Source organism: Salvelinus sp. IW2-2015, linkage group LG12 (genome assembly GCF_002910315.2).
Source record: "Salvelinus sp. IW2-2015 linkage group LG12, ASM291031v2, whole genome shotgun sequence".
Taxonomy (NCBI): domain Eukaryota; kingdom Metazoa; phylum Chordata; class Actinopteri; order Salmoniformes; family Salmonidae; genus Salvelinus; species Salvelinus sp. IW2-2015.
This window is the reverse complement of record NC_036852.1, coordinates 498,432-518,096: the sequence shown is the minus strand read 5'-3', so window position 1 is coordinate 518,096 and position 19,665 is coordinate 498,432. Positions and strand designations below refer to the sequence as shown.

The following is a 19,665-nucleotide window of genomic DNA, read 5'->3' as shown; positions in this document are numbered from 1 at the left end:
GTTCTTGAAATCTGTGTCATCGTGTGCCATGAAATCTGCTAAAATCGGTTTCCTATTGAACATACTCTTTACAAAAGATATATTATAGTTTGATTACATTTTAGGGTGTCTGAGAGAGTAAATACAAATGTATCTTTACTTGTTGAAACAAAATTTAGGGGGAGATTTTCGATTCCTTTCTCTGCAAGTGAACAGTGTAAATCGGACAGTGCAGTTAGTTAACAAGAATGTCAGCTTTCAGCCGATATAAGACACTTATATTCATTAATGCAAATAATTACTTAAAAATCATACAATGTGATTTTCTGGATTTTGTTTTAGATTCCGTCTCTCACAGTTGAAGTGTACTATGATAAAAATTACAGACCTCTCATGCTTTGTAAGTAGGAAAACCGCAAAATGGCAGTGTGTCAAATACTTGTTCTCCCCACTGTATATTATACCATTTTAAAGGTAATCTTGTTGTTAATCCCACCACAGTGTCCGATTTCAAAAAGGCTTTACAGCGAAAGCACCACAAACGATTATGTTAGGTCACGCCAAATCACAGAAAAACACAGCCATTTTTCCAGCCAAAGACAGGAGTCCAAAAAGCAGAAATAGAGATAAATTAATCACTAACCTTTGATGATCTCATCAGATGACACTCATAGGACTTCATGTCACACAATACATGTATTTTTTGTCGGTAAAGTTCATATTTATATTAAAAAATCTCAGTATACATTGGCGCGTTATGTTCAGTAGTTCCAAAACATCCGGTGATTTTGTAGAGAGCACATCAATTTCCAGAAATACTCATAATAAATGTGATCAAAGATACAAGTGTTATACATGGAATTTTAGATCACTTCTCCTTAATAAAACTGCTGTGTCAGATTTCAAAAAAGCTTTACGGAAAAGCAAACCATGCAATAATCTGAGGTCGGCGCTCAGAGCCCAATCAAGACAAAAGATATCCGCCATATTGTGCAGTCAACAGAAGTCAGAAATAACATTAAATATTCACTTACCTTTGATGCTCTTCATCTGAATGCACTCCCAGGAATCCCAGTTCCACAATAAATGTTTGATTTGTTGATAATGTCCATAATTATGTCCAAATAGCTACTTTTGTTAGCACGTTTGGAAAACAAATCAAACCTCACGAAGCGCGTTCACTAGTTGCAGACTAAATGTCAAAAAGTCCGTTACCATCCGTAGAAAAATGTCAAACGATGTATAGAATCAATCTTTAGGATGTTTTTAACATAAATCTTCAATAATGTTCCAACTGGAGAATTCCTTTGTCTTCAGAAAAAGCCAATGGAACGGGAGCTACCTCTCATCTGAATGTGCGTGACCTGCTCCTGGCACTCTGCCAGACCTCTGACTCAATCCCCTCTCATTCAGCCCCCCTTTACAGTAGAAGCCTCAAACAAGTTTCTAAAGACGGTTGACATCTAGTGGAAGCCTTAGGAAGTGCAACATACCAATATCCCACTGTATCTTCAATAGAGGCTGAGTTGAAAATCGACCAACCTCAGATTTCCCACTTCCTGGTTTTTCTCAGTTTTTGCCTGACATATGAGTTCTTGTGTGACTAACAACATATGACTCAGCTATCAAGACTAGTCAATTCCCTATATCAGCTTAGAGAAAGCAACATCACCTGCATTGGTTTTGGTCGGCCAACATATGTTTTCTGACTGCAATGAGCACAACAACACCCAAAAATATTAAGTGAAATCAAGCATAGAAAATAGTGTTTGCCATTGATATTGTATTTAAATGTTCCCTGGCAAAGAACCTAAAGAGTGCCATTACACGGAGTAATCGCTGAACGGTTTCAAAATGTCTACCTGTTGAATATCCTCTTGTCTGCAGCAAATAAATGTATTAAATAGCATTGGTTAAATGAGGACATTCATACTACGAAAGAGTGGAGTGGTAGATTGGAATAAATGTATTTAATGGAAAAATCACCTATAATATAAATCTGAAGACAGATGTAGGCTATGTATGTAGGCTAAACATTGGATGTAGGCTAAACAATGGAACTGCTCCTTGAAAAACGTTATCGTGTAGACATGACTTATTAGTCTTAAAGCAACCAAACATTTGTTAATGTTATATTTTATTTTTTGAATTTATTTCATTGTTACTTTATTTATTTTAATTTCTTAATTCTATAGTTATATTGTTGGTATCTCACACGACCAGAACCTTAATAATAATCACCATACTTACTTCACAAACAATAATTATACTAGTTGACTGCACGGACACATAGTAGGCTACTGACACCCKCTCCACGATGGTCGTGGATGGGTATGACGTCTGGACACTCCGCGACCCAGACCCTACTGTTGTCTATCACACATACAAATGCCTCGTTCAAGTGCTATCGGAGTTCTCCGAAATTCCTAGTTCCTACTGGGAAGTTTCACTTGAATGACCCACCAAATAGGAATTATAAGTGGGGTCCCGTGTGGCTCAGTTGGTAGAGCATGGCGTTGGGGTTCATTCCCCACTGGGGGACCAGGATGAATATGTATGAACTTTCCAATTTGTAAGTCGCTCTGGATAAGAGCGTCTGCTAAATTACTTAAATGTAATTAGAAAATGATGTTGCCAATCTTAATGGTTTAAGAATTGTTCCGACTTCAAAAGAACTTGAACACAATCATGTCGGAGTTACAACTTCCAATTTTCCCATTTCCCACGAGAATATGAAGCTAGCATAATACAGCATTCAAGTGCTAGTCGGTACTAGGAAACTGACATTTCTGACTTGCTAAKTGGTTGAACGCGTTACAGTAGCCTAAGTATATCACATGATTGACATGACCGTAATAATCATCATGGAAAGAAAGGCCTTGGAAGTGCCATAAGTGTAAGCTAACATAATTCATTATTTTACATGAACTTGTTTAACATGTACTAAATGCTTTATGAAGAGAATTGTGTAATTTAGGCTCCACAAAATATGAAATGCGTTATGAAGAAAACTGTGTACTGTTACCTACACGAAAAAAGCGGCCTTTCTTGATTACAGTGCACCAGTATCCCAAGGTATTAAGACAATCAAGGCATAGAAAACAGCATTGGCATTAAAACTTATTAGGGTAGGGGGCACTATTTTCACTCCTGGATGAAGCTGCCCAAAGTAAACTGCCTGCTACTCCGGGCCCAGAAGCTAGGATATGCACATAATGGTAGATTTGGATAGAAAACACTCCAAAGTTTCCCAAAACTTGTTAAAAATATCGCGTGAGTAACAGAAACTGAATGGCAAAACCTGAGAATTTATTTTTTTTTTGTATTTTTGTGTTCTTTATTGAATGCCATTACAGTATCATTGACTTAGGACTCAAAATTTTAAGTTTTACTAAAAGGGTGCGCTGTCTCTTTAACAGCATAATGACGTCGTTCAGGAGGCAGAGAGGGGGGTTCCCATGAGTCGAAGTGGGATCACTGTTGAGTGCTACATCCCTAGGGGTTGGTGCTGATTGTACGGAGATTGTGACAGCCGTTAAATGCGTCCTTGACAAGGCAAGAACAAGATGTATGTCAGGAGGAGTGCTAGTATTATCATAAGGAGATTTTATACTTAGATAGCGGAGAAGGAATGGAGGGAAAAGGAGAGGCAGAGAAGTCTTAGAGAGAGGGTAGCTAGAGTCGGTTAAAAATGGCGGGAAAAAGGGAGATGGTTTGTTAAAGAAGAATGGTTAGAAAGTGTAAGCAGAGTAGCTTGAGGAAGACAGGAGGAGAAATGGAAAGTGAATGAGGGCGAAGTATCTGAGTGGTATGGTGTGGTGAAGTTCTCGTCGTTGTGCGACGCAGACAGGGGTGGAATGAGTGGGTGAAACAGAAGAGTCGTTGTCTGTTCTTTTGAGTTTTGATGTGGGAGTCTTTGCCTGACAAAGGGGATGTTGAAACCGACAAGTCCACAGTGCCTGACTCCATCCAGGCATCTTTGGAAGAATGGGAAGACAAGGTGGCAGAGTGGGACAATTTTGTTCTGACATCTATGGTTGCTTTCAAAGACCGTACAACAACCTGACCAGACTACTGGAGAGCTTGAGAATCAGTGGATTGATGAAAACAGACAGTGGAGTTTTTATTCTGCGGAGTCAACAGCAAACTGCTTGACAAGACATATACAATGCTGTACTTGTGTGTCTGTTATGCAGTGAAGTGGTGTGTGTTGTGTGTGTGTGTGTGTGTGTGTGTGTGTGTGTGTGAATAAGTCTGCTGTGCGTATGCATATATATCTGTGTGTATGTTGTGTGTTGTGTGTGGTTGTGTAGAAAACAGGTTATGTATTGTAGTGCCTCACCAAGCTTTTTCCCAAATTATTCCTGTTTCTTTCCTCTATTTAAGAGGCAGTCCCAAACACAATCACTTCCTCTGTAACCCAGACAAAACCTCCTGCACTCTGACCTGTAAGAGTCGACACCACTGATGCTGAACGTCACCTACAGCTGGAAATGGGAGAGGGGCGGTGGGAGGTCTTAGACAACAGTTGAATTCTCTCAGAGCGACATGGCAAATCAAAACAGTTTACAAGTCTTCTGCAAGCTGAAAACCTGTTAGTGGGGAAGTCATTGAGCCAGTTGGGAGAGTGGTTGGTTTCAGGGAGTGAACACTCATAAGTGTGTTACAGTCTTATGTATTGATATGTCAGTAACACTGCTAGTGTTGTAGGACATTTTTGAATGCTGCACTATGTTGAATCCTGACCTATTTAAAAAACATATCAAATACAAAATGTGTTTCATTACAGAGACTTCTGAAGTTGGTGGCGATGAGGTTGTTGTTGGCGTTGTCGTTACCATATTAGCGCTTGTTGCCGTCATAACAGGTAAGAACAGCACGTCTATAGTAACAGAGCACTGCACATGTACATAGTTGTGAAGCACAGATTGACATAACAGCAGCAACAACAGTGAGCTGTACCCTCTGTTCTACCTGTATTTACAATACTGTTCAGATGTGCAGGTACTGTATGCAGGTTGTTTATTGGTGCTCTCAGAAAAGATGGCTTGCTATTGCAGCTTAAGCATGTAATTGTGGGTAAAGGCATACTAAGTAGCTATAGAATATTAAGGCAGACCTGTACATTAAGAAGTTGTAAAATATTTGTATTTTTACTCCCCAGTTTGGTTGGTGTGMAAGAAAAMAWAAGGTAGGATGATTCTCTGGCTCTTCCTGGTACAACCCTTCATACTCACTGCTTCCCCAAAATGTTACACAATGTGAACATTTTTTGAATGACAGTCTTCATAATGTCTTACTTTTGTGTGTCTCTTATTCATTTCAGGATATCCCCAAGACACCTGGAWTGACTTTTTGAGAAAGTTTTGTGGTAAGTTTTACCTTAACTTGACTCTGATCCATATTCAACCTGCTAACAGGGTCCCCAAAGTAATACAAACAAAACATTATTCATGTACTGCACTATAAACACATACTTCCAAGCACTGCACACATGCTTCTTCATAGCACAACACAGTAGTGTTGTTTTTGTCCCATCACAGATATCCAGAAACCTATTCTAATAAAATTAGGGACATTTACTCACTAATGTTTGTGTGTGTGTAGGTGTGTGCATTGGTGGAAAAAATACTAAATTGTCATAAAAGTAAAGATATTTTCTATTAAGGTGATTCAAGTAAAAGTGAAAGTCACTCAGTAAAATAGTACTTGAGTAAAAGTCTAAAAGTATCTGGCTATAAATGTACTTAAGTACAGTGGTGGAAAAAGTGCTCACTTGTCATACTTGAGTAAAAGTACCAAGTAAAAGATAATTTTATACATCAAATTCCTTATATAAAGCKWACCAGAGGGCACAGTATTCTTGTTTATTTTTTATGGACAGACGGGCACACTCCAATACTCAGGRATCATTTACAAATGCAGTATTTGTGTTTAGTGAGTCTGCCAGATCAGAGGCAGTAGGGATGACAATGRYTTATATTGATAGGTGCATGACTTGGACCATATTGTTGTGCTACCTGAGCATTCGAAATGTAATGAGTCATTTTGGGTTTTAGGGAAAATGTAGAGTAAAAAGTATAATCTTTTCTTTAGGYYWGTAGGGGAGTAAACGTAAAAGTTGTCAAATATAAATAGTAAAGTATAGATACCACAAAAKATTAAGAAAAGCTTGAAGAAAAAAMAAATAAATAGATGTGTGTGTGAGAGGGAGAGAGTGCGAGTGCACAGCAGTAATCTCATCATAACCTTATGAAACTTAAAGGGAAAATACATCCTAAYTTCAAGGAACCTCTTCTACTCTTTTTGCTGTAAACCAATGTTGAGGACCGTAGGGGAGAAGATAAGGAGCATTAACTCTTATTATAAGAAATTTGTACAAAGGCTATTTTATGAAGAAAAAAAATCTGCTTCGCAAATGGTGGTCCTCACACTTTTGACGGTGATCTGTGTTGTCCAATCTAAGCATGATGCAGAATATGTCATACAATCCGGTCTCGATTTGGCCAGAATTGACATCTTCATGTTGCGCGATCTGATTGAGCTGAACCCGTGGCTCTCCCACAAAGGCTTGCCAGGTGTAGCGCTAAATATTAATATTTTATAGAAAATAAGGCACTGAATATTGCGTGAGCATAAATGGGACTAAGGAGTGAGAGGTTGGTATGAACTTTTTAATAAAAACAAAAAGAAAGTCACAATTACTAAAACGTGCTGACTAAAACGTAGACTAGAATCGTCCAGAGTTCGACTGATAATAACTAAAACTAGAGATGAAATTACTTAGGGACTAAGATTAAGGTATTTTAGTCATAAAGACTAAAAAACTACATCTGAAAATGTGACAAAAAAGAACACTGCCACTAAAACACAGTGTCCGCCCTGGCCTTAGTTCTTCTTTATGTTCTTTATTATTTTATTTAGGTCAGGGTGTGACATGGGTATGTTTGTGTTTTTTGTCTTGTCTTGGGTGGTGTGTAGTGTCTAGGGGGATTTGTTTAGAGGGTATGGTTTGTGTGTAGTGTAAGGTTTTCTAGGTATGTCTATGGTTGCCTGAATGGTTCTTCAATCAGAGACAGCTTGTCATTTCATTGTCTCTGATTGGGACCATATTTAAAGGCTGCCATAGACCATTGGGCTGTCGGGGTAATTGTCTATGTTGTTACGTTAGTAGCTTGTGTGCACTTTCGTTTATGCTTCACGGTTGTTTGTTGTGTTAGTTTTGTTGTAAGAGTGTTTCGTTTCTCTTCTATCAAAATAAAAGGAAGATGTATTTCTCAACACGCTGCGCCTTGGTCCCTCTCTCTCCGCAAGAACGATCGTGACACACAGGTAGTAACACTTAACACACCTAATACATGGTACTTCTATGGGGACATTTTGACAATGGCGATATGTGGAGATGTTGCCATAAACGTGTTTTCTTCATAATTCATTAGTGGTGCATTTATTTGAAGAACATGTTTTAGTGACATCTACATACAGTATGAGAAGGTGATTACTAATGTGAGTTTAAAGTGAGCAGTGTGTGGGTTAGCATATATAAAATGTGATTGATGCAGTTGCAATCTGCAAGGAAAATTTGCAGTGACGGTCCCAAAGATGATTCAAAGCCTGATGGTAAGACAGTGGCATTCACCTGGAATTCCTTTTCATTGTCATCCAGAAGTGAACACAACAAATACTCATATGTAATACGTAATATATCTGTGTATGAGAATGCTAAGCTCAACTTTCTCTTCTCTTCTTCTCAACTAAAGGCAGTGATGGAGTCCAGCCAGACCCAGGCAAGTCATCCAGGTCATTTAAGGCTGTATAAAGCAGAAAAAAACATCTTTAAAMATGGACTATACAGAAATCACTCCTCCATTTCCTGGTTTATAAAATTCTAATTGTTAATTTAATTTCAGTTTATGTGAAAAATAAGTAGTCATTCGTGTACCATCTAAACCGCTGTGAAATATATTTTACATGACCAAAAATATTGTAATTTCAGCTGTTTGAAGCTGGTGTAAAAAGTTGAAAAGGGAAGCATAGAAATAGCACACATAGAACAGATCCACCGCTTCTTATGGGAAGCTTATGCTTTCAATYGAGGTGTGTATGACACTTAAGCGGATAGTTTACCCGGTAACAGAGTGTTCTGGCATTTACAGTACCCTCAAACCATATTTGTCCTTGAGGATTTGATTCCTGTAACATAATGCTGTGCACTATAAGTATAGAGGGTTAATCTAGAACAGGYTTGTCAAACTCATTCCATGAAGTGCTTAGTAGTGTTGTGGAAATTCTAATCAAGTAAGGGAGAAGAGACTTTCAATTTCTTCAAGTAATCATACTTTAATGTCAATTAATTATTGCAATAATGGAGCTGGTCAACGACCACCCATAAGTAGGTAATCATTGAGAGCCAAACAATACAAAAAATGCAGAGGTCTTATATAGTAGACCTAAAAATGCTTAGTCATGGCTGGTTCCACCCTTCCCTGGTTTAGTTCTCGGAAGCAAGTATGATTAGAAATAATAACAGGTTCAGTGACTCAATCTCTCTCTCTCTCTCTCTCTCTCTCTCGAGTCGCACCATGCCCTTGACCAGACGCACAGACCAGCAGCAGGGAGCTAGAGGGAGCCATCCTTATGAAAAGCACAGCATTGGTAGTTATGAAATCCTCCGGCAATAGTAAGAGATCTCTCACCACTGCCAAGCARATAATTGTCAACTATCAATATTTATACAGATATAATCAYCAAAGCAGGTAAATARGTAATTTTTCCCACAGTGTCTGCAGGTTTTTGTTTTTTCCTTTCAATTAAGACTTAGACAACCAGGTGAAAGGAGTTATTTACAAATTAGTGACCTTAATTCAMCAATCAAMTACAAGGGAGGAGCGATAACCTGCAGACACTCGGCCCTCCGTGGAATGATTTTGTCACGTGATTTAGAGGGTTACTAGAAATTATCTGATTAGCAACTGAAGCCAGTGGATCCAACAGTCCTAAGATGAGTGTGGTGGTTAATTTCWGTCTTATCAAATGAGGAGAGACAAACTTATCACACGAGTCAGAGTTATACTTAAACTACAGCTTTAATAATAAGAGCTTTGCAATAGCAATGACTTTCAACGATCCACCATTTTCTACTGATCCGTTGAGAGTGACAACACAATGGCTACTGAGATCTTTTATAGCAACGATCCACCCCCCTAGTCGCCATAACAAACCACAGATATTAGGAACAGTTCACAAAGTGAGACTTTATAAATGGGAAAGGAGTATCCCGTAGCCAGATAGCATTCGCTATAAATTATCGTTCAGTTTGGTCCTTAAGACGAAGTTCTAATCTCGTTCCTGGTACTTCATAGCACAAAAACACCAACTCATCCAATGGCATAACTCAATTGTCAACTCTAGATACTCCCATCTCAAGTAAAACCCCTTCTAGACCCCACTCCTGGACAAGCTCACTGAGGGGAGTGAGCCTCTAGGTCATACACTATCCCAGGATAAGTGCAACATCAGAGAGGACATACAATGGTTCCAGACACTGTCATACACCTCCCCCCAATGCCAAAGGAGGGAGTGACTTGCGCACAGACATTGTGTAGACAAGTAATTGGTTCCCCATTAATCACGCCATCCCTTCACATGGTGTAAGAATAGGTAAAGACACATTCACATATGAAGACAATGTTCCATCCTGTCCTCTTCCCTTTCTGATATTCTGCATAGCACCAAGGACATGTGAAAGACAAGCCTGACCTCTCCCCTCTCTGGGCCCCAAGTGACTGAGCCCCAGCTGAGGGAAGAAGTGCAACTTCCAACACCAGAGTCCAAAGGGATACATTCTAATAACAAGTATATCACATAAGCATATTATGCGGATAAGACATGTTAATTATCTATGTTACCCAACTAGTTCTGATTCATCCGCCACATTCCCCTCTCAAGGGACTCCGTCCCTTCTGGAGAATCAGAACAGTAACATGGTACCTTACTAACAGTAGTTGCAGAGTATATGAACTATAAAAATTAAAAAGAAATACATTATCAAAATTTTAAGAAAATAGAGAATCAAATCCCTTCAATGTCGAGTACCGTATTTCCATGTAAGCTTTCTCCCTTCAGAAACTGAGTTTACAACCTTTATACCACAAGACAGACTTGCACATGTTTAATCATACAGAATAATACATTGTTGAGGAAAATACAAAAAAAAAACAGAACATAGACATGCTCCCTAAATTACATGAGAACCAGTGTCTAAACACAGGCCTCATCACAACATATAGGACAGTCATCCCTCTGAGTCCTCATGCACAGAATTGGGTTTCCCACCATCAGATGTAGTCAGGAATAGGGAATAGGTCAGGGAAATCATTCATATACTGTGAACCCTCTCAATCTACACTGTCCAGTGAGAATATTTCACCCTGTTCACCTGATTGTCGTCCATCAATCTCAGATTCTTCATCTACACCTACTTCATTTGCAAGCAAGGGCATAGTTAGAACATAAACCACTTTATTAAACAGTTTCTTCACACAAATGATAATTAGCAACAGAGCAATCAGTAATATTAGACCATAGATGTGCCAGTGGAAAATAGTCGCTCCCCAAGCACCAAACACTGACTGAACCCACCCTAACGGATTCCAGTCGATGTCAGGCTGGTGTTCCCTTTCAAGAACACCACTAAGCTCTTTCAAATGTTCCACTACAATAGTCAAATTTTCATCTCCCTGGGGTATGAATGTACAGCAGTGATCTCCTATAATTTGACACACCCCTCCTTCATGTCAAGTGCCACCCTATTTTGTGTTGCCATGAGTCGAGTGGCTTGCAACTCTATTCTTATAATAGAAACCCCTGAAGTGGTCAAATTTACCAGAGATTCCAAATGATATCCTAGCCTATCCAACTCATGTGCATTTGTAACGGATGTGAAATGGCTAGCTAGTTAGCGGGTATGCGCTACTAGCATTTCAATCAGTTACGTCACTTGCTCTGAGACTTAAGTAGGATTTCCCCTTGCTCTGCAAGGGCCGCGGCTTTTGTGGAGCGATGGGTAACGACGCTTCGTGGGTGTCAGTTGTCGATGTGTGCAGAGGGTCCCTGGTTCGCGCCCGTGTCGGGGCGAGGGGACGACGTAAAGTTATACTGTTACACATTCTCCGATGCCCCATACCACGGGATTAAACCGCGCCAGAACTTTTCCAATTTAGAGGATCGTCGCGAGTCACTGGGGACATAATTGTATTGCGAGATGCCCCTCTTAATTCGTCTTAACCTGCTTGGAATGGAGGAATTCGTTTTATGCATTACCACAAGGGAGATGTTTAGTTTACCAAAAATAGAGCACCCTGTCCAATTTGTGGGTACGTAGAGATAGGCTTTATCACCACAGATCCAATAATGATCAGTAAATGTTGCTGAGCCAAATTGATGAGTACGATAGTCAGTTTCCGCATTAATAATGGTGTGCCCCACCCTCAGTCTAATGGGGTATCCAGAGCTGCATGTTCCCTTCTTCCAGCTACATCCTATTGGGAAAACACTATAATTGACACATGTTGACATTCCCAGATAGGATTCATTAAATTGTGGTATGGAAATATTGCTTGGGTTGTGACAATGGCAGGTCCTGAATGGGGTTCGCCGGGGTTGGACTTGAATAGGTTCTGGTACACGGGATCTAGGTTTTAAGATGATTCTACTGCACCAATGTGAACAATCAAATCCCCCTCGTAAATCTTTTGTTGATGACAATTAACCATTAATGCATTTATCCCTCAGTGTTCTACCTAGTGACTCAGTCTCCCAACTGATGCAGGTAATCCTCACAGCTTTCTCCAGTCCCGGTGTCAGACCCCTCACCAGGGCGTCTTCCAGCAGATCCCCATATGCATGTTTGTTTGGTCTGATACCACTGTGTAGCCTGAAACAGGTCTCAAGTCTCTTTCTGAAATCCTCCAGGCCCTCCTCTTTCTTCATAGTGCATTCTCTAAAGGCAGTCCAGTCAGTCTTAGTTGGATACATCTCTACAATCCTGGCCAGCAGCGCCGTTACCATTCTCAGCCCACAGGTAGTTGCAATCAAACTGTCCCTGTACATCTCAGCAGCAGATGGTTTGTACTGACCCACCAATACCCTCATCTCTGCTGAATATTTCACAGCGTCCTTACTTGGGTCTGGTAGGTCTTCTACAATGTCTTTGATTTCATCATGTCTCCATGTCCTCTGGACATACACAATGGGGTTCCATGCTGCGGCGGCAGCAGCATTAGCATCATCAGGTCAAGGCTGAGGGTTGGGACAGGCCATCAGAGGGTATTGTCGATACATGTCTGATGCTGGGTCATATGGGGAGGGGGTAGAGACACGCCTCTCTGTCCTGACCCGTAGATGGTCCTTCAGCGGGGGAGTCAGCTTGAGTGCCCCTCCGTCCTCACTTTCCTCACTGGAGCTGAGTGGAGGAGCCTTGAGAAAAGGATTGTTGATCTTCTTACCCTTCTGGCGTGCTCCCCCCACCGCGCCTCCAGTGGGACTGGCCGGGGTCACTCCAGACCCTTTCAGGACTTCAGCCAGGCTCCGTGCCAGACGATCAATCAATGTTGGGAGAGACAGGGGGTGGGGCTGCAGGCTGTAGTGGTCTTGCATCCAGCGGATCAGCAGGAGGCGGCTGAGGAGGAGGGAGGTCCGGCAACACTGGGTAGAGAGTTTGAGGAGTACAGTAGGGAGGGGGACAGTCTCTGTCATCATCATCCTTCCTATTCCCTCTCACTGTTTCATCTTTCCCCTTCTTTTCTCCTTCCTCAGTCTGAACTACCATATTCTGACAGGGTTTTCCACAAAATGGGTCCTGTCTCTTCTTTCGTTTGTCAGCTTCCCTTTCCCATTAACTGAATTTCACTCAGTCCATTTTATCCTTTTTCCCTAGTTTACCTTCCTTCTCTACCAATTTCTGTCTTATCTCGTCTAACAGCGTCACACTTAGTGTCGCTGTCAAAGGAAAACCACCCTCTCTATGCCATAGTAGTACCTGTTCCAGAATATCCCTACCCCATTTATCTACCATAACCTTCAAGGCTCCAGTAGGAGGGTCCAGAATGCCTGGTTCTTTGCTCCCGCGCGCACCCATGGCTCCTTAATCACACACACACACACACACAAAAGCTCACTCTCACACACACACACACACACACACACACAGAGAAAAACAGTTATAACAGAAATTCCTTAGGTACTCACACAGAACTTTAATGATCACCTAAACAGGATGGTCAGATGCTGATGTCCACACAGAACATCAGAACATACTTGAAAGGTTACCCACACAGAGTCAACCTACCGCGCCCACATAGAACGCTCCTACAAGATTACCTACACAGGATTTCAAACCCTGTCTATATGTACAGGGAAACGCTTCAATCAAAATATTACCTAGTGGTCCCAAAACAAAACACCCACACGAGTAACCCAGGGCATACCTGGCTAACACATTTAAATAATTGGATTTCACCACTTCTGAGGGTCACTTAGACACTTTCAGAACGAAGTCCTTCTTCCAATAGGGCTTCACCAAGTACCGTGTTTCACACAGAACGCACAGTCACCCTGGCTTCTCGCCCCTACAGACCGCACCAATCCCCACTGTGATCAATTCAGTGTCAGGACGGCTCTAGGTCGCCCGCAACCGACCAGTGGCAGAGTATCTTTGAGTCCACAACCTCTCAGATTACTGAGAGGGAGGAATACACACAATACACACAGGAATACAGGAATACACACTCAGAGCCCACGTAACAGAGGCTTTTGTTAAAAAACTCAACTTCAAGTGTGGTTTTCTCACCTCTTTATTTTCTTTTTTTTAAACTATGTTCGGGATGTGGTATCCACTCAGCTCGCTGCCTCTCAGATCTTAGGTTGGTCCATCTGCTCCGTTCCCGAAGTGTGGTCTCCCTGAGATCCCAAGTTTGAGTGATCCCTTGTGCACGATTTACCCAGGTCGTCAGGAGCAGTCACCAAGTGAAGATTCACATCCCATCCCGGGCGCCAAATGTGGTGGTTAATTTCTGTCTTATCAAATGAGGAGAGACAAACTTATCACACGAGTCACAGTTATACTTAAACTACAGCTTTAATAATAAGAGCTTTGCAATAGCAATGACTTTCAACGATTCACCATTTTCTAATGATCCGTTGAGAGTGACAACACAATAGCTACTGAGATCTTTTATAGCAACGATCCACCCCCCTAGTCGACATAACAAACCACAGATYTTAGGAACAGTTCACAAAGTGAGACTTTATAAATGGGAAAGGAGTATCCCGTAGCAAGATAGCATTCGCTATAAATTATCGTTCAGTTTGGTCCCWAAGACGAGGTTCTAATCTCGTTCCTGGTACTTCATAGCACAAAAACACCAACTCATCCAATGGCATAACTCAATTGTAAACTCTAGATACTCCCATCTCAAGTAAAACCCCTTCTTGACCCCACTCCTGGACAACCTCACTGAGGGGAGTGAGCCTCTAGGTCATACACTATCCCAGGATAAGTGRAACATCAGAGAGGACATACAATGGTTCCAGACACTGTCATACACCTGCCCCCCCAATGCCAATAAGGGAGGAGGACTTGCGCCCCACAGACATTGTGTAGACAAGTAATTGGTTCCCCATTAATCACGCCATCCCTTCACATGGTTTAAGAATAGGTAAAGACACATTCACATATGAGGACAATGTTCCATCCTGTCCTCTTCCCTTTCTGATATTCTGCATAGCACCAAGGACATGTGAAAGACAAGCCTGACCTCTCCCCTCTCTGGGCTCCAAGTGACTGAGCCCCAGCTGAGGGAAGAAGTGCAACTTCCAACACCAGAGTTCAAAGGGATACATTCTAATAACAAGTATATCCCATAAGCATATTACGCAGATAAGACATCTTAATTATCTATGTTACCCAACTAATTCTGATTCATCCGCCACATGAGTCAAAGCCTGACATAAGACAGTGGCATTCACCTGGAATTCTGCCATCTACTATGTTGTTGTTTACCTTGAGGATTGTTAGAGCAAGTGTGTGGTCCAGAATAGACAAACTAGAAAATCCCTGTACTGTTTGATTGTTGTATCTTATGAGGGTGTGAAGGGAGACCAGGGATGTGTGNTTATGAGGGTGTGAAGGGAGACCAGGGATGTGTGAAAGCTTGCATGCTTACCTGAATGTGTGTGTGTATGATTAAGTCCCAACTCTTCTGTTGTGTGTTTTTTTGCCAGATGCCACTCCGTTGAAGTATATCGACCGCCAGTAAAGAATTGAGTGTTTTAGGATGGTAAGTATGAGTCTGAAGAAAGACCCCAACCACAACATTTATTACGAAGCATTAGGAAGTGGTCACATTGTTATTATGTTTTTGATGATCAACATGTGTTTTTTTTCATTTGAATGCAATAAAAGACAAACAATGAACAAGTCAGATTGTTGTTGGTATCCTTAAAGGAATGGAAGAACACCTGTTGTTGCATTTATAACATAAGACCAAGAGTTTTTCTAGACCATGTGACCTGACCAGGAAAAACTCCTGGCCCTAGTCATTAGTAATGTTTTGTCTGAGTTCATTCCTCTATTGCTTCCTTCTAGCTGGTGGGGTAACTGAGGACATGACAAATGGGTTTTTTATTGTCCCAAGCACAAGGTGCACCTGTGTAATGATCATGCTGTTTGATCAGCTTCTTGATATGCCACACCTGTAATGTGGAAGAATTATCTTGGCAAAGGAGAAATGTTCACTAACAGATGTGCACAAAACTTGTCCGAAATAAGGTTTTTCTGAGTATGGAACATTTCTTGGATATTTTATTTCAGCTCCTGAAACATGGGACCAAGACTTTGCATGTTGCGTTTATATTTTTGTTCAGTGTATAAATGGTAAATGAAGGGAAACAACAGGCAAACATTGCACATAGTAACTTGTATGCAATCACTTGAAGTACAGTGAGCTACAAAAGAATTGGGTCAGTGAAAACATATTTTGTTGTTTTGGCTCTGTACTCCAGCACTTTGGATTTGAAATGATACAATGACTATGAGGTTAAAGTGCAGTGTATCTGAATTTTAGGACTTTTTTCTCAAATATATCTGAACATCAATCTGTGATGGATCAATTACAGACCATAGTAAGAGGAAACACTAGTTACCACCAGATTGGTCAGAACATTTGTTGGGCAAGACCACTAACCTGGTATATCCCAGGTTTTAGTTCTGTTACTGGTATGTCTCATGTAATTCTGTTACAGAAGATGTTATGAATTAAYACCAGCTCACATTKATTTATTTTTGGACTGGACCAAGACTGTTCTAAAATGGAGTCCTGGCACATGTAACAACCTGTACTTGTGGTGATGTGTTGATGACTGAATGCTTGTGTTATCCATGTACACACATCTGAGCACCAATTCTGTTTCAGCACTTTGTCTTAAGAATATATATTTTTCCATACTTGATTGGTGAAAGCAATACAGAGGAAGGTCCATATAGGGCTGGGTTCAGCCATCACCAACATACATATCCCTATCTGAACCCTTCAGATCTGTGAATASTGAGCTGGGGAAAGGGACTAGTTGACACTAGACTTAGAGATCAGTCTCGTTGCATGCACTAGATTACATTTTTTTAAAGAAATTAAAAAGTGACCTTTTGTTTAACTAGGCAAGTCAGTAAAGAACAAATTATTATTTACAACGATGGCCTAGTAACACTGGGTTAACTGCCTTGTTCAGAGGCAGAATGACAGATTTMTACCTTGTCAGCTCAGGGATTRGATCTAGCAACCTWTCAGTTACTYGACCAACMCTCTAACCACTAGGCTACTTCTCAGCCAGGTTTGCTTAATGGATCACACCACAGGACTGACAAATCCTAAATCAAGTGTCAACTCCATTCTTCTGAGACATGCTGCTGTGAAAAACAAATGCACTTGAAAGTGCAGTGTGTTAAATATATTTGATCTGCAACAGTTGAATTCCAGCCTGCATATGCAGACAATACTTTGTTAATTTGAGGTGTTTGATATTTATCTTTTTTCAATAAAGGACTTGAGTTCTATATTGTATTTTATTATTATGACCTCTGAAAGTGGTCCATTTTATTTTCAAACCTGATTGGTGAAAGCAATATACAATGCCATGCTATTGCCACCCCGTCACAAGGAGGCGCCAAAGAGTTATACACGACTTGGCAGGGACTTTGGGAGAAGGATGGAGAATCTAGGCGCTACATTGTAACAATTAAGAAATATGTGTTGTCTGTAATCTAGACTGCATTGAAATAATMTACATTTTAGCCATTAGCCAACATTCTTAGCCACTCAACAGTCCAGTTTCATTATGAAGAAGTTATCTAGTAGCAAGCTGAATTTCACCTCATAGGCTACGAAAAGGGAGCTTTCGCAGAAAGTTAACCACNTTGGTGAAAGCAATACAGAGGAAGGTCCATATAGGGCTGGGTTCAGCCATCACCAACATACATATCCCTATCTGAACCCTTCAGATCTGTGAATACTGAGCTGGGGAAAGGGACTAGTTGACACTAGACTTAGAGATTAGTCTCGTTGCATGTACTAGATTACATTTTTTTAAAGAAATTAAAAAGTGACCTTTTGTTTAACTAGGCAAGTCAGTAAAGAACAAATTATTATTTACAACAACGGCCTAGTAACACTGGGTGAACTGCCTTGTTCAGAGGCAGAATGACAGATTTGTACCTTGTCAGCTCAGGGATTCGATCTAGCAACCTTTCAGTTACTGGACCAACGCTCTAACCACTAGGCTACTTCTCAGCCAGGTTTGCTTAATGGATCACACCACAGGACTGACAAATCCTAAATCAAGTGTCAACTCCATTCTTCTGAGACATGCTGCTGTGAAAAACAAATGCACTTGAAAGTGCAGTGTGTTAAATATATTTTATCTGCAACAGTTGAATTCCAGCCTGCATATGCAGACAATACTTTGTTAATTTGAGGTGTTTGATATTTATCTTTTTTCAATAAAGGACTTGAGTTCTATATTGTATTTTATTATTATGACCTCTGAAAGTGGTCCATTTTATTTTCAAACCTGATTGGTGAAAGCAATATACAATGCCATGCTATTGCCACCCCGTCACAAGGAGGCGCCAAAGAGTTATACACGACTTGGCAGGGACTTTGGGAGAAGGATGGAGAATCTAGGCGCTACATTGTAACAATTAAGAAATATGTGTTGTCTGTAATCTAGACTGCATTGAAATAATMTACATTTTAGCCATTAGCCAACATTCTTAGCCACTCAAGTCCAGTTTCATTATGAAGAAGTTATCTAGTAGCAAGCTGAATTTCACCTCATAGGCTACGAAAAGGGAGCTTTCGCAGAAAGTTAACCACATAATATAGACTAGGCTACTGCAATAGCAGCACTAAACAGATTTTACAAATTATCAATGCGACTTCAAAGAATATGACGATCACACTTCTGTCTTTCTGGTGGATGCAATACTCTGKGCCATTAAAAGGTACATTTTGTTTCTCATGGATTATCCATATAGAGGACCAAACCTGCCATATTAGAATTAAATAAAAATATATATAAAGGCACACAAATAGATCAACCATGAATAAATCCACTTATGAATGGGTGATTTAATGCACACAAATAGCTAATTATTTTAATAATTAATCACACTCATTGATATTTGTATTTTATTTTTTTCTGTATTTATTCCTCCAATTTGATAATTAGGGGTGTCAAGCAAACATGTGGGTATTATCTAACACACCATTGGTTGGTCAATGCCACGGCACGTTGCTTGATTGCATTTGCCTGCGTTCAGTATGACAGAACAGTGTTTAAAGGCCATGTTTAACATGGGGGGAAATTGGAGATAAAATATTTTATATGCTGCTTTGCCCCACGTGCACCATAACATTACACAAAAATAACAAATGGAACATTGTCCTTGCTTGACATTGAAACAGGTGAACAGTTTTGGAACACTGAGCCATTGATTGCCTGCCTGCATCATTTTAATTGATGAAAAAAAACGGAATGCAAAATTCAAAAATAAATGCAAAAATAAAACGGAATGCAAAATTCATATAGAGTGATTTCAGTAGCCCTTGTGATGTGTCTTGATTACCCATTGGTCTGTGGTGGTATTTTGCCAGCCAGGAAAGGTAGAGGAGCACAGATAGAATAAAACATTCCGTTTTAAACAGAAGCTTCTTTCAGTTTCTGAAGCCAATGTGGAATGTTGAATTAATTGTCTTTTGAATTTGTCTCTAGCGTTTGAATGGTTTTGGCTATAAGCTATTATGACCCAATACCTGAAATCTTCGACTCTCTGGAACATGGACCTTCAACATTCCACATTGGCTTCATAAACCACCAGAGTTTAAATGTAATTACTGCAACACCAGTGTTTTTTTTTCAACAAGACTGGTTATTTTCATCAATGACTGTCTCGTCATTTAACATCTAAACAGCGGAGGAGAGAGAGAGTGGAGGGACTTTGAAAGGTGGACCGTGATCAGGCTGCTTCCCTCTCCCTCCGCTGAGACTGATCAGGCTGTTTCCCTCTCCCTCCGCTGAGACTGATCAGGCTGCTTCCCTCTTTCCTACTGTTTAAAGCACGTCTACTTAGGT

At 40.5% G+C, this 19,665-nt stretch overlaps 1 protein-coding gene and 1 long non-coding RNA gene across 5 annotated transcripts in view; both read left to right on the top strand.

The window, feature by feature from the left end:
• The window catches only part of LOC139028455 (uncharacterized), a 33,528-nt gene extending 25,768 nt beyond the window's left edge, over nt 1-7,760 (top strand). The window contains exon 3 of the long non-coding RNA XR_011480658.1: nt 7,744-7,760. This is a non-coding gene — a long non-coding RNA (uncharacterized lncRNA). The remainder of the gene's footprint in view (nt 1-7,743) is intronic.
• Nucleotides 1-19,665, top strand: part of LOC111970835 (CD48 antigen-like) — a 176,847-nt gene that overhangs the window by 101,570 nt on the left and 55,612 nt on the right. The gene's annotated exons all lie outside the window — the stretch shown is intronic.